Source organism: Monodelphis domestica, chromosome 4 (genome assembly GCF_027887165.1).
Source record: "Monodelphis domestica isolate mMonDom1 chromosome 4, mMonDom1.pri, whole genome shotgun sequence".
Taxonomy (NCBI): domain Eukaryota; kingdom Metazoa; phylum Chordata; class Mammalia; order Didelphimorphia; family Didelphidae; genus Monodelphis; species Monodelphis domestica.
In genome coordinates this window covers 431,293,331-431,309,749 of record NC_077230.1, presented here as the reverse complement: position 1 = coordinate 431,309,749, position 16,419 = coordinate 431,293,331, and the positions used below count along the sequence as shown (strand labels likewise).

Genomic DNA, 16,419 nt, shown 5'->3' with positions numbered 1-16,419 from the left:
GGCCACATTCTGAAAACAACCTGACCCAGTCGCAGGGGCACCCAACACAGACAGCAGGGAAACAGACAGAGATGGGGGGGGGCTGTAGCCCCCTGGCTGGATCCTTCCATCTGAGTCTCACAAAAGATCCCTGCATCAGGGCATACTCAGTCCAACCCAGCTGAAGTTAATCCTATCAGGAGCCCTCAGAGCTCTGGGAAGCCATGGCCCCTCCCCCCTTAGAGTACACGGTCTTCTGGCCGGCAAAGGCACTGAAATACCTTGCAGACAGTGCCAAGCCAGACTCAGAGTGTGGAAGTAAGGCAACGGAGAAGCATCAGGAGGGAACTGAGGAGAGCAGCAACACCGAAACACCAGCAAATTCCTGGCTTCCCTGGGAAGACAGAACAGCTGCGGAGAACAGACAATTTGCCTGGAGCTAAAGCCTCTGAATACCAGACAGATATAAGAAGAGCTAGTCCTCCCCACTCAGATAGAGATGGCAAACAGCACAGAAGCACAAAAGTCTCAAAACACCAAGAAAAACGAGAAGAAGGGGGCAACTTTGGACACATTTTATGGAGCAAAAATACAAAATACAGAGGAGATAGAAGAGGAAACACTAGCAAATGCTCTGAAACCTTCCAAAAGAAATGGAAACTCTCCACAAACTCTTGAAGAATTTGAATCGGAAATGATAAAAAAGATGGAAGCGTTCTGGCAGGGAAAGTGGGAAATAATGCAAAAGGAATTCACACAACTACAAAACTGGTTTGACCAAACTGAAAAGGAAAACCAGGCTTTAAAGGTCAGAATCAGGCAACTGGAAGACAATGATCTTGAAAAAGAGCAAGAATCAATAATGCAAAGCCAAAAGATCAAGAAATTAGAAGAGGAAATAAAATATCTCACTGACAAGGTGACAGAGTTGGAAAATAGAGGAAGAAGAGATAATTTAAGAATAATTGGACTACCAGAAAAGCCAGAAATAAACAACAAACTCGACATTGTAATACAAGATATAATCAAAGAAAATTGCCCAGAAATTCTAGAACAAGGGGGCAATTCAGGCATTGAAAGAGCTCACAGAACACCCTCTACACTAAATCCCCAAAAGACAACTCCCAGGAATATAATTGCCAAATTCCAAAGCTTTCAAGCAAAAGAAAAAATCTTACAAGAACCCAGAAAAAGACAATTTAGATATAAAGGAATGCCAATCAGGGTCACACAAGAGCTTGCAATTTCCACTCTGAATGATTGTAAGGCATAGAAGATGATTTTCAGAAAGGCAAGAGAGCTGGGTCTTCAACCAAGAATCAGCTATCCAGCAAAACTGACTATATACTTCCAAGGGAAAGTATGGGCATTCAACAAAATAGAAGATTTCCAACTTTTTGCAAAGAAAAGACCAGAGATCTGTGGAAAGTTCGATATTGTAAACCTCAAAATTTCTTAGACTTATAAATGTTGGAAATTTCACCATTGGGAAATTTCATACTTGGAAAATTTCTTACTGATAGTCTATTGGAATGTGAACCCCATTGGCATGGGAGGTTCCTCCTCCTCCCTTCTTAAGATTACTTTAGGACAGAAACCTTTTGCTAAACAATGGAAAGGGCTTTGACCTATGCTTAAGCATAGAACAGGACGTTCTTTGAGTCATGATTGATTTTAAAATTGATACAATAGAGATACTTGGAATGACAGAACAAGGTCTTGGAAAATACAGTTTCCACCCTACTCAGTCCTAACAGGATTTAGGAAGGGTTGCAGCATAGATCAAGATTTAATTATTTGAGAATATGACCTTCAACAGACATGTGCAAAGCCATAGACCTCTGGGCGGTCCTGGGTTAAACTAGAGCCACCATTGGCACAAGGAAAATGATGGACAGTGATTGGTAGATGTGAGAACTGAGGGGGGGGGACTTGGATCGTTTCCTTAAAGATAGAGGGGTCTAAGGACTGAGGGGGTTGGTTGGAGAGTTTTGGCTCTGAGAAGCTTGCTCTGAAGGAAGCTGGAGGTGGAGGCCCCTGAGACTGTTTCTCCATTTTGGTCACGTGAGTGATAGGGACTGATCTCTTTTCTTTGCCCCAGCTATCTAAGGGCCCAGCCTAAACAGAAGGGGTATTTAAGCCCTATTCCCTTCTCTCCCCTTTCTCTCTCTATCTCTAATTCCTTTCTTCCTCCTGTTTGTAATTAAACTCTATAAAAAGTTGACAGCTGACTTGAGTTTTCATTTAGAAATTACATAGCTGAATTCCTTGGCGACCTTAAATTAATATATATCAGTCTTTTAAAGTGATTTCCTTGTCACAATATCGAAAAACAAAGAGCATGGAATACCTGAAAAGGTAAATATGAAGGAAAGGGAAAAGGAGAAAAGTGTTATCTTTTCTTTTATTCAAACTCTCTTCTATAAGGGCTACATTTATATCAATCTATATATATATATATATATATTAATATGTGGAAAATGTAATGTGTAAATAGGGGGAAAAGAAAAACCAAATATAATAATCTTTTTCACACAAAGATTCACACGGGAAGGGGAGGGGAAGAAAACTCCTATAAGAAGGAGAGGGAGAGAGTTTTTACTTAAACCTTACTCTCAGGGAAATCAACGATGAGAGGGAAGAACATCCAGATCCATTGGATCTTGAATTCTATCTTACCCAACAAGGGTAGGGAGAAGGGAAAACTAAGGGGGGTAAGGGGGAGGGAACACAAAAAGGGAGGGAAGGGGAGGGGAGAGGGGGGGAGGGGGAGGGAACAAAAAGGGAGGGGCTAGAAAGGGAAACATATCAAGGGAGGGGACAAGGGGTAGTGATTTAAAGTAAATCACTGGATTAAAAGGTTAGAGCTAAAGAAGAAAGGTTAGAATTAGGGAAGGATATCAAAATGCCAGGGAGTCCACAAGTGACAATCATAACTTTGAATGTGAATGGGATGAACTCACCCATAAAATGTAGATGAATAGCAGAATGGATTAGAATCCAAAGCCCTACTATATGTTGTCTTCAAGAAACACACATGAGACGGGTAGACACCCACAAGGTCAGAATTAAAGCATGGAGTAAGACCTTCTGGGCCTCAAGTGATAGAAAGAAGGCAGGAGTTGCAATCATGATATCTGATAAAGCCAAAGCAAAAATAGACCTGATTAAAAGGAATAGGGAAGATAATTATATTTTGTTAAAAGGGATTTTAGATAATGAGGAAATATCACTAATCAACATGTATGCACCAACTAATATAGCACCCAAATTTCTAATGGAGAAACTAAGAGAAGTGAAGGAAGAAATAGACAGTAAAATCATATTAGTGGGAAATTTGAACCAACCATTATCAAATTTAGATAAATCAAATAAAAAAATAAATAAGAAAGAGGTAAAAGAAGTGAATGAAATCTTAGAAAAATTAGAGTTAATAGACATATGGAGAAAAATAAATAGGGACAAAAAGGAATACACCTTCTTCTCAGCACCACATGGCACATTCACAAAGATTGACCATATACTAGGTCACGGAAACATGGCATACAAATGCAGAAAAACAGAAATAATAAATGCAGACTTCTCAGATCACAAGGCAATAAAAATAATGATCAGTAATGGTACATGGAAAACCAAATAAAAAACTAACTGGAAATTAAACAATATGATACTCCAAAATCATTTAGTTAGAGAAGAAATCATAGAAACAATCAATAATTTCACCGAGGAAAATGACAATGGCGAGACATTCTTCCAAACCTTTTGGGATGCAGCCAAAGCAGTAATCAGAAGTAAATTCATATCCCTGAGTGCATATATTAACAAACTAGGGAGAGCAGAGATCAATCAATTGGAAATGCAAATAAAAAAACTCAAAAGCAATCAAATTAAAAACCCCCAGCAGAAAACCAAACTAGAAATCCTAAAAATTAAAGGAGAAATTAATAAAATAGAAAGTGATAGAACTACTGATTTAATAAATAAGACTAGAAGCTGGTACTTTGAAAAAGAAACAAAATAGACAAAGTACTGATCAATCTAATTTAAAAAAGCAAAGAAGAAAAGCAAATTAACAGCATCAAACATGAAAAGGGGGACATCACCTCCAATGAAGAGGAAATCAAGGCAATCATTAAAAATTACTTTCCCAAATTATATGGCAATAAATACACCAATCTAGGCAATATGGATGAATATATACAAAAATACAAACTGCCTAGACTAACAGAAGAAGAAATAGAATTCTTAAATAATCCCATATCAGAAAATGAAATCCAACAGGCCATCAAAGAACTCCCTAAGAAAAAATCCCCAGGACCCGATGGATTCACAAGTGAATTCTATCAAACATTCAGAGAACATTTAATCCCAATACTATACAAACTATTTGACATAATAAGCAAAGAGGGAGTTCTACCAAACTCCTTTTATGACACAAACATGGTACTGATTCCAAAACCAGGCAGGTCAAAAACAGAGAAAGAAAATTATAGACTAATCTCCCTAATGAATAGAGATGCAAAAATCTTAAATAGGATACTAGCAAAAAGACTCCAGCAAGTGATCAGAAGGATCATCCACCATGATCAAGTAGGATTTATACCAGGGATGCAGGGCTGGTTCAATATTAGGAAAACCATCCACATAATCGACCATATCAACAAGCAAACCAACAAAAATCACAGGATTATTTCAATAGATGCAGAAAAAGCCTTTGATAAAAAACAACATCCATTCCTATTAAAAACAGTAGAAAGCATAGGAATAGAAGGGTCGTTCCTAAAAATAATAAACAGTATATATCTAAAACCATCAGCTAATATCATCTGCAATGGGGATAAACTAGATGCTTTCCCAATAAGATCAGGAGTGAAACAAGGATGCCCACTATCACCTCTATTATTTGACATTGTACTAGAAATACTAGCAGTAGCAATTAGAGAAGAAAAAAAATTGAAGGCATTAAAATAGGCAAGGAGGAGACCAAGTTATCGCTCTTTGCAGATGACATGATGGTCTACTTAAAGAATCCTAGAGATTCAACCAAAAACCTAATTGAAATAATCAACAACTTTAGCAAAGTTGCAGGATACAAAATAAACCCAGATAAGTCATCAGCAGTTCTATACATCTCCAACACAGCTCAGCAGCAAAAACTAGAAAGAGAAATTCAAAATCACCTTAGACAAAATAAAATACTTTGGAATATATCTCACCAGACAAACACAGGAACTATATGAACACAACTACAAAACACTCTCCACACAACTAAAATTAGACTTGAGCAATTGGAAAAACTTTAACTGCTCATGGGCAGGACAAGCCAATATAGTAAAAATGACCATCCTACCCAAACTTATCTATTTAGTGCCATACCCATGGAACTTCCAAAAAATTTCTTTACTGATTTAGAAAAAACCATAACAAAGTTCATTTGGAATAACAAAGGATCAAGGATATCCAGGGAAATAATGAAAAAAAAATACAAAGGAAGGGGGCCTTGCAGTCCCAGATCTCAAACTATATTACAAAACAGCAGTCATCAAAACAATTTGGTACTGGCTAAGAGACAGAAAGGAGGATCAGTGGAATAGACTTGGGGCAAGTGACCTCAGCAAGACAGTATATGATAAACCCAAAGATCCCAGCTTTTGGGTCAAAAATCCACTATTCGATAAAAACTGCTGGGAAAATTGGAAGACAGTGTGGGAGAGATTAGGTTTGGATCAACACCTCACACCCTACACCAAGATAAATTCAAAATGGGTGAATGATTTGAACATAAAGAAGGAAACTATAAGTAAATTAGGTGAACACAGAATAGTATACATGTCAGACCTTTGGGAAGGGAAAGACTTTAAAACCAAGCAAAACATAGAAAGAGTCACAAAATGTAAAATAAATAATTTCAACTACATCAAATTAAAAAGCTTTTGTACAAACAAAACCAATATAACTAAAATCAGAAGGGAAGCAACAAATTGGGAAACAATCTTCATAAAAACCTCTGACAAAGCTTTAATTACTCAAATTTACAAAGAGCTAAATCAATTGTACAAATAATCAAGCCATTCTCCAATTGATAAATGGGCAAGGGACATGAACAGGCAGTTCTCAGATAAAGAAATTAAGACTATTAATAAGCAGATGAAAAAGTGTTCTAAATCTCTTATAATCAGAGAGATGCAAATCAAAACAACTCTGAGGTATCACCTCACACCTAGCAGATTGGCTAACATGACAGCAGAGGAAAGCAGTGAATGCTGGAGGGGATGTGGCGAAGTATGGACATTAATTCATTGCTGGTGGAGTTGTGAATTGATCCAACCATTCTGGAGGACAATTTGGAACTATGCTCAAAGGGTGATAAAAGACTGTCTGCCCTTTGATCCATCCATAGCACTGCTGGGTTTGTATCCCAAAGAGATAATAAGGAAAAAGACTTGTACAAGAACATTCATAGCTGCACTCTTTGTGGTGGCCAAACATTGGAAAATGAGGGGATGCCCTTCAATTGGGGAATGGCTGAACAAATTGTGGTATATGTTGGTGATGGAATACTATTGTGCTCAAAGGAACAATAAAGTGGAGGAATTCTATGGAGACTGGAACAACCTCCAGGAAGTGATGCAGAGTGAAAGGAGCAGAACCAGGAAAACATTGTACACAGAGACTAATACACTGTGGTACAATCGAATGTAATGGACTTCTCCATTAGGGTCAATGCAATGTCCCTGAACAACTTGCAGGGATCTAAAAAACACTATCCACAAGCAGAGGATAAGCTGTGGGAGTAAAAACACCAATGAAAAGCAACTGCTTGACTACAGGGGCTGAGGGGAAATGACTGAGGAGAGACTCTAAATGAACACTCTAGTGCAAATACCAACAACAGGGAAATGGGTTCGAATCAAGAACACATGTGATACCCAGTGGAATCGTGCATCGGCTATGAGAGAGGGGGAGGGAAGGGGGAGGGGCTCAAAAAGATGATCATTGTTTCCAATGAATAATGTTTGTAAATGACCAAATAAAATAATGTTTTAAAAAAAGGAAGGAAAATATAAATTTGTTTCAGTGGAAAAAAATAATAATTAGGTCAAAGTGAGAATAACACAGTCAGCACAGTCAGTTATCTATAGAAACCTACTTTACACTATAGTAAAGTCATTGGATAGGGAGAATAAGAGGAGAGGGATGGACAAAAAAAGATGGCAAATTGAGGTAGGTGGTCATGGAAAACAAAACATCTGTGAACAAGGGAATGTTAAAAGGAGAAGGAGGTAAGGGAAACAAAGGGAAAATAAGATGAAGAGAAACACATTATTAGTAATCATGAATGTGAATGTGAATGGGCTTAGGTCACCCATAAAATGGAAAAGAATAGCCAAGTGGGCTAAAAACTAGAATTTCACAATATACTAACACATTCAAAGGAGAGAGAAACACACAGGGTAAAAGGGGGCTGGATCATAATCATCTATGTCTTGGTTAAAGTAAAAAGGCAGGGTAGCAATCATCTCAGACAAACAAAAATAAAAATCAGTCTGATGAAAGGAAATAAGGAAGGAAATGTGGAGGAGAGAAATTATAAGGCATGCAAAAGGACAAGAAGAAAGACAAGAAGCTAGAGATTGATCAGCTGTCAAACAAAGGAAGATTCCATTTGGAATGTTACTGGGAAACAATTGAAGGCAAGAGCCAACTACTGACTGATTTTTCTGGGCTGCTTGGGTGATGGTGATGACTTTGATAATCCTCAGGGCTGGCAAAAGGACCCCAGGGCCAGCTATTCTGAAGGCCGCTTCCTGAAAACAACCTGACCCAGTCAAGGGGGCACCCAGACAGCAGGGAAACAGAGAGACAGGGGAAGCTTATAACCCCCTGGCTGGATCCTTACATCTGAGTCTCAGGGATGTCCCTGCCTCAAGGCAAACTCAGTTCAACCCAGGAAAAGCTAATCTTAATCAGGAGCCCTCGGAGCTCCGGTAAGCCGCGGCCCCTCCCCCCTCAGAGAGCAGGTTCATCTGGCTGGCTATGGCACAGAAACAAGGGCCAAGCCAGGCTTAGAGCGTGGAAGTAAGGCAATGGAGAAACATCAGGAGGGAACCAAGGAGAGTAGTAACAGGGACACACCAGCAATTCCTGGCTTCCCCTTCAAGACAGAACAACAACTTCATAGAAAGGACAATCTGCCTGGGGCTAAAACCTCTGAACGCCAGACAGAGATAAGAAAAGCTAATCTTCCCCACTCAGATAGAGATGGCAAACTACACTGAAGCACAAAAGCCCCCAAATTCCCCCCCCCCAAAAAAAAAAACAAGAAGGGGGCAACTTTGGACACATTTTGTGGAGCAAAAATACAAAACACAGAGGAGACAGAAGAAGAAACACAAACAAATGCTCCACAACCTTCCAAAGGAAATGGAAACTCTCCACAAACCCATGAAGAATTTGAATCAGAAATGATAAAAAAGATGGAAGCCTTCTGGGAGGAAAAGTGGGAAATAATGCAAAAGAAATTCACGCATCTACAAAACCAGTTCAACCAAACTGAAAAGGAAAACCAGGCCTTAAAACAAGAACTAATAAAGCAAAACCAAAAGACCAAGAAATTAGAAGAGAACATAAAATATCTCACTGACAAGGTGACAGATTTGGAAAATAGAGGGAGAAGAGATAATTTAAGAATAATTGGACTTCCAGAAAAGCCAGAAATAAATGGCAAACTCGACATCGTAATACAAGATATAATTAAAGAAAATTGCCCAGAGATTCTAGAACAAGGGGGCAATACAGCCACTGACAGAGCTCACAGAACACCCTCTACACTAAACCCCCAAAAGACAACTCCCAGGAATGTAATTGCCAAATTCCAAAGCTCTCAAACAAAAGAAAAAATCCTACAAGAAGCCAGAAAAAGATAATTTAGATATGAAGGAATGCCAATCAGGGTCACACAAGACCTTGCAAGTTCCACTCTGAATGATTGTAAGGCATGGAACATGATTTTCAGAAAGGCAAGAGAGCTGGGTCTTCAACCAAGAATCAGCTATCCAGCAAAACTGACTATATACTTCCAAGGGAAAGTATGGGCATTCAACAAAATAGAAGATTTCCAACTTTTTGCAAAGAAAAGACCAGAGCTCTGTGGAAAATTCGATATCGAAAATCAAAGAGCATGGAATACCTGAAAAGGTAAATATGAAGGAAAGGGAAAAGGAGAAAAATATTATCTTCTTCTTTTACTCAAAGGAAGATAACTAGCTGATCCATTAGTTATCATTTATCCATCAAATATACCCCTTCCAATATTATCTATTACAGAAATTACATCCTGATGTAATGTAAAAAGGGCCTATAGGTAGTGAAACTGTTATCAGTAATATATATATATATATATATATATATATATATATATATATATATATATATATATATATACATGTTGGTTGTCTCTCGAACCAAGGATGACAATTGTCTTTGTGCATTTTTGTGCACAAAGACACCTGTGCTTGAAGATTTAAGTGGAAAAGTTGATGCACAGAGACAGTCCCACTCTCTCAGCGTTGGAAGCCTGGGTCCATTGGCACGAAGAGTTGTTACACCTGGAGACTTCCTCAGCCGCATTGGATGGCCGTGTTGTCCTTTGTGCTCCAGCACGCCCTGAGCACTCCACAGGGCCTTGCTGCAATGCCATCTCAGCCGTTGAACCTTCTTATTGGTTTCTTCCGCCTATTCCGCCGAAGCAGTCTTCACATGTTGGGTGAGCAAAGCCCTTGTTCACCAGGGGTCCACGACGACCTGATGGCTACCCTCACAAGGTTTGGCCGGCCTGTTGAAGCCGTTGTCTGGGGTGTGGCCGCTGCCACATGCTAGCAGCTACTAGGAGCCACAAGTGAGAGCTGGGTGTCAAGTGAGGGTCAGTGGCTGGAGACCTGCCCTAAGAGGGCACGACAAGCCCTCCATACCAGAGATATTACCCCTCCCTGAGCACCCCATACACCCCATATATATATACATGTATATATGTAAGAAATAGCATAGTAGCCAGATTCCTAAAGAAAAAGTTACATGAGTTATAGAAGGAAATAAATAGTCAAACATTACCAGTGGGAACCTCAACCTTCCCCACTCAGAAGTAGTTATAACTAACCAAAAAAAATAAAGAAGAAAAAGCTTAAGGAAGTAAATAAAATTTTAGAAAATTTTGATGTGAGAGACTTCTGGAGAAAAATGAATGAGAATTGAAAGGAATACTTTGTTTTGCTAGAACATGGCAATTTCACAAAAATTGTCCAATCTTATCCTAAAGAATGAATGAGTCAAAGAACAAATTAAAAAAACAGCAATCAACAATTTCATTAAAGACAATGACAATAAGGAAAAATATAATAAAGTTTATGGGACACAGGCAAAGGGAAAATTTAGCTTTAAATGCTTACAACAGTAAAACAGAGAAAGAGCAGATCAATGATCTGGACATGCAACTAAAAAAACAACAACTAGAAAAAGAAAAATATCTGGAAAGGCTTATATGAATTGATGAAAAGTAAGCAGAACCAGGAGAACAGAATATACCCTAACAGAAATACTGTACAATGATCAACTGTGAAAGACTAAACCATAATCAACAAAGCAAGCTTCCAAAATAACCACAAGGGACTCATGATGAAAAATACTCTACACAGCCAAAGAAAGAACAATTAGAACAAAAAAGGAGCAGTGACTGGAAAGCTTAGTGTGCCATTTTCCATTTATTTCCTTCATGAGTTTTTTAATGAATGTTTGAGATGTGTCTTCTATAATGACATGAGTAATATGGGAATTTGTATTCCATAAAAGCACTGTTTGGCCTCTCAGATTATTAATCATGTCTGGGAGGGGGGAAGGGAAAGAGAGAAAATGTGAATCTTGAAATGCCAGAAATCAATTGTCAATATTGTTTCTGCATGTAACTGGAAAATGAAACATGTTATTTAAAAGAAGATTTAGTGTCTGCTCTGGGTTTTAGCAGTTTGAATCCCTCATTGCTTGATTTCCACGTCATGAAAGATGTAAGGCTGGAAGGCTCCTCAGTCCATCTAATGGATACTCTATGATGTGGCCTCTTTGCCTAGGCCATACTGATGCCACTGCCCAAGTGACAGTCATTGCAGAAACGTGACTTGTTCACAGAATGGCCTATCGGATGGGACATTTCCATTGGTGTGCAATGGTCTTGAAGGCTCCTACATGCTTTTGCTTTATCTTTCTCAAAGAGAGAAAGGGGGAAATGTCTGAAAAAGATGGCCAAGAACGGTGTTTGGTTTTTTCACATTTGGCATCTGCATCTGGGCATAGATTTCCAGGGACACTTTTCATCTGAAGTGGACAACGATTGTAGAACAGAAAAAGCAGCTGGACGAAGAAATACATTTAGTTCAAAGGGGAAACTGGAGGGAATTATGAGAGGACACAGAGGGAGAAAATGGAGGGCAGATTCAGGAAGGGATGAGTCATGAACAAAGTCAATTCTAACTTCACTGACTGGAGTACAAAGAGCATGTTTACAATGAAATAGAGAAAGTAGAATTTTTAGTATACTTGCAATGGGGAAAGGGAAGAAAAGGGATGAGACAGGAAAATACACCAAACAGAGAACAGTTCTGAGAATATGCCTTTCTCGTGTCCTTTATAGAGCCAGGGAAGGCAACAAAGCTGTTGAAGAGAAGAGGAGGGAGGGAAATGCATAATAGAAATATGAATTGGTAAATTCATCCACGAAATGAAAGATTTTAGTAGGCTGCATTATGAGAATGCACCAATCTGTTTCTCAGAAATACATTTGAATTATCAAGCTTCACAAACTGTTTTTTTTTTTAATATAGGACTGTTATCACCTCACACCTAGCAGATTGACTAAGATGACAGCAAAAGAAAGTAATGAATGCTGGAGGGGATGTGGCAAAGTAGGGACACTAATGCATTGTTGGTGGAGTTGTGAATTGATCCAACCATTCTGGAGGGCAATTTGGAACTATGCCCAAAGGGTGATAAAAGACTGTCTGCCCTTTGATCCAGCCATAGCACTGCTGGGTTTGTACCCCAAAGAGATAATAAGGAAAAAGACTTGTACAAGAACATTCATAGCTGCACTCTTTGTGGTGGCCAAAAATTGGAAAATGAGGGGATGCCCTTCAATTGGAGAATGGCTGAACAAATTGTGGTATATGTTGGTGATGGAATACTATTGTGCTCAAAGGAATAATAAAGTGGAGGAATTCCATGGAGACTGGAACGAACTCCAGGAAGTGATGCAGAGCGAGAGGAGCAGAGCCAGGAGAACATTGTACACAGAGACTAATACACTGTGGTACAATCGAAGGTGATGGACTTCTCCATTAGTGGTGATGCAGTGATCCTGAACAACTTGGAGGGATCTAGGAGAAAGAATATGATCCACATCCAGAGGAAAACTGGTGGGAGCAGAAACACCGAAGAAAAACAACTGCTTGATCACATGGGTCGAGGGGATATGGCTGGGGATGGAGATCCCAAATGAACATCCTAGTGCAACAACAACAGCATGGAGATGGGTTCTGATCAAGGACACAAGTAATACTCAGTAGAATTGTGCGTTGGCTGCAGGAAGGGTGGGAGGAGGGGACAGAGGGAAAGAATATGATTCTTGTAACCAAGGTATAATGTTCTAAATGGACTAAATACCATTTTATTTTTTTATTTTTTAACATTATTTTATTTGGTCATTTCCAAACATTATTCATTGGAAACAAAGATCGTTTTCTTTTCTTCCCTCCCCCCCACCTCTCCCATAGCTGATGCACACTAAATAAAAATTTAAAAAATAAAATAAAATAAAATATGAGGCTGTGGCATAATCTACATTGCTTCCACTAAACCAAAAAGCGATAGCAGTGTGATCATACCAAATTAGAACACAGTAAGTGAGATAAAGAGGAAACTACATCATGTTTAAATTCAACAGTTTCATGGCAGAGAGATGTAGTCATGGGAGAGCAAAGACATTAACCATGTAAGGAACAAGTCCTAGAAACACGGTTGTGTGGCTCTGTATCTAAGAGAAGAGGAAGGATTCAGTTCTAACCTTAAGCCAAACACATAATCCTGCTGGGCAGCAAACCAGTACTGAGATGGAGGCAGCAATTTGCTCTCTCTCTGAACTGGCTGAAACTTCCAGTGAGCTAACAGTGATGGAGTCTAGCTCCCGTCTATTGAAACTCAACCACACTCCAACCAAGAGGCACAACCTTGGGTCAGAAATGCACAGGACTGTCGTTAGGAGGGGAGTGACTGGTCTTCCCCCTTGATCCCACCACATCAAAATGACAAAAACAGAGACTCTAGGGGGACAAACGATAACTGCCTGAAAGATACTTGGAAGTTAATTCAAACTTGTGTTACAAAAATCAAATGATCAGAGAAGTGTTTTTAAACTTGAAAAAAATTATATGTAAAAATCATTTTTGAAAAATCTTTTCGGACATTTCACGATTCAGCTTCCCTCCCTTCCTCCCTCTCTGCCCTTTCCAGGTGGAAAATGATCGAATATTGGTTATGTCAGTGCTCTCATGCCGCCCACACTTCCCGACTCCTCATGTCATGGTAGAAGACATTCCACTCACACAACAACATCAACAAACTCATGAAGGAAATGAAGTAATAAATCCCATACTTTGATCTATAATCAGATTGCAGTGTTTCCTTTTTTTTGGCCATGGTAGCATTATTCATGGAATCTTTTGAGGTTTCCTAGAATCTTGTTTTTAGTGATAATAGTTTAGTCTTTCACAGTTGAGCATCACACAGTACTTCTATTAGAGATCTAGAACTCAATAAAACAATATCAAAATTCATTTGGAAACATAAAAGATCCAGAAAGCCATAGAAAATGATGAAAAGAAGCAGAAAAAAGGGAAACAAATAGCTCTCCCAGCAGCCAAACTTAAACAAAAATAAAGCAGCTGTCATCAACACCATCTGGTATTGCTTATAGAATAGAGAGGTAGATCTATGCAATAGACTGATTCAGAGAGAAACAGGATATTCCAAACTGGATGATTCGTTGACATTGCAAATTAAACATAACCAAAAACATTCATTATCATCGCCTACTCAAATCCATCTGTCGTCTAAACTTCCATATTTCTGTTAAGGGATTTAGCATCCTTCTAGTCTCCTAATTTTAAATCTTGGATTTGTCTTCAAAGCTTTACTTCTTCACCCCTCTCAATCGGGTACCAAGTTTGTGGCATCCACCTCTATTCCCTGCCACATCAATTATTTCTACTTGCTTGGCCTTTATCCTAGTTTTGGCCTTCATTGTCTTACCTGAGATGTTCCTCCCATCTCTCCTCTCTCCTATTCAGCCTTCAGGGAACTACCAAATTATATTCTTGAAACAAAAGTCTGTGGCTCCTTATTATATTTATGGTTAAAAAAAGAATTTTCTGTTTGGTGTTTAAAGGCATTTAGAAAAGATCCTTCTATTACTGGTCCCCTTGACCAGCATGAGAAGGTATTATTTTACTGATTCCACCTTGTTCCGTTTAAAATTTTTGAGCTCTTGGGGGCAGCTGGGTACCTCAGTGGATTGAGAGCCAGGCTCAGAGACAGGACGTCCTGGGTTCAAATCTGGCCTCAGATGCTTCCCAACTGTGTGACCCTGGGCAAGTCACTTGACACCCATTGCTTAGCCCTTACCACCCTTCTGCCTTGGAACCAATACTCAGTATTGACTTCAAGATGGAAGGTAAGTGGTTAAAAAATGTCTTGAGCTCTGAAGGGCTCTAGAACTTTAACTAGAATTCTGATGACCAGAAGTTATATATGAACAAAGAATTTCTTTCAGTGGAAGAAAGGGAAGCTCTCCGCTGGATGGAGGGAAAGGCCATCTATGCCCCAAAGAGGAAGCAAGCTGGAAATCGGGACAAATTAAGGAACTCGATTCCTCACAAATTTTGCTGTTTCCACTGAGTCATTACCCACAAACCAATGCCTCTTCTGCAGGTCCAAAGCTGGATTCAGAATTCCTCTACCAAGTAAGAAGCAAATTGCTTCCACAAATATTGAATCATCCTAAAGGTCCCGGAATTGACTGACATCCCAGCTACAGATCATTTCACAAACGGCAGTCAGTGTGGGTGGCAAATGGAATGTCTGGAAAGCCCACAGATGATTCCGGAGAAAGAAAGAAGCCCCAAGCTTCCGGGAATGTGTCGGTGTTGGGGACTGTGGCTGGGCAAAGGGGGCTGCCCGGGCAGAGGATTCTGAAGGCTCGTTTGGCCACCAGCTGTCACAGCATTGTGGACATCCCTTCCTGCTCTCACAGGGTTGTGGCCCTTCATCGCTGTCTTCTCTCGTGATAGTTCCAGCCGTGCCTCCTGCATACTCCAGGAACAGGGATCTGGCACCATCCTGGGAAGGAACGATCCTCTTTCCTCAGGCTGGAGTGGGTGTCTCGGGAGCTCCTCCTTCCCGTTTGCGTGCTTTCATTTCACTTTGCTCAGAAGCCACAGGTGGAGGCCAATGGGCCCCGTTCGGCTGCTCCATTCCAGGGACGCCCACTAGCTGGCCTGCCCACGAGGAAAGGCTATTCTCTGGGAAGCCCAGGCCGTGAAGTGGCCTTTTACGCCCAAAGGGTGAGCCGGGCTGTCGCTCTTAGTCCCGCCGATTCTAGCGTGGCCACACTCAAAGCCAGAGTCCTGAAGCTCAGGAGCCCCTCGTGAGTCCTCTGCCAGAGAAAACCAGAGTGCCCATAAGGGCCACAGGATCGAGGGGAAGCCGCGGCCCTTACACAGCCGAATTGCCCTCATTGATCGCCACAGGAAACAGGCATTTAAGGAGGCGCCTCCCCCCCCCCCCCCCAGGCCCTTTGTGGCCGCTTGGTCTGGGCCAGCGGCTCCCTCGGGCGGCTCAGGTGCAGACGACGCCCACCAGGCACCTTCGCAGCAGCCTCCCTCCAAGGGCAGCTCCCGAGATGCAGCTCACCCAAACGCCTGCTGCTGCGCGCCTCATCCTGTGCCTGGCTGCCTGGGGCTTCTCGCAGGACACGCAGATAGATGCTCAGGTCCTGCGGGCTCCCTGGCAGACAGCAAGCCTCCACAGAGGAGAACGCCAGGATTTGCACACGGACTCACCTGGTTTGGGGGAAATTCCTTCGTGCAGATTCTGGGAAAGCCCCTGGCTGACCTCCCATTGTGAGAGAAGAAGCCCAGTGGAAGTGGGCCTGCCGTGGGCGAGAGGGCAGCCTTTCCCGGCCTTCAGGGCCCAGGAGGATGCCGCATCACTTGGCGTCTGCTTCTGTCGGGACTACAAAGCGTTGTGGACCCGCCCAGACGACCCCGAGCTCTCCAGCCGACTCCGCCCAAAGAATGACCCTCTGTTCCTCCCACCCTCTATCTATGATCTCTGCTCCCC

The 16,419-nt window shown here is 40.8% G+C and overlaps 1 long non-coding RNA gene across 1 annotated transcript in view; it reads right to left on the bottom strand.

The window, feature by feature from the left end:
- Positions 1-16,419, bottom strand: part of LOC130458796 (uncharacterized) — a 23,094-nt gene extending 6,675 nt beyond the window's left edge. The window contains exon 1 of the long non-coding RNA XR_008918175.1: positions 16,140-16,419. This is a non-coding gene — a long non-coding RNA (uncharacterized LOC130458796). The remainder of the gene's footprint in view (positions 1-16,139) is intronic.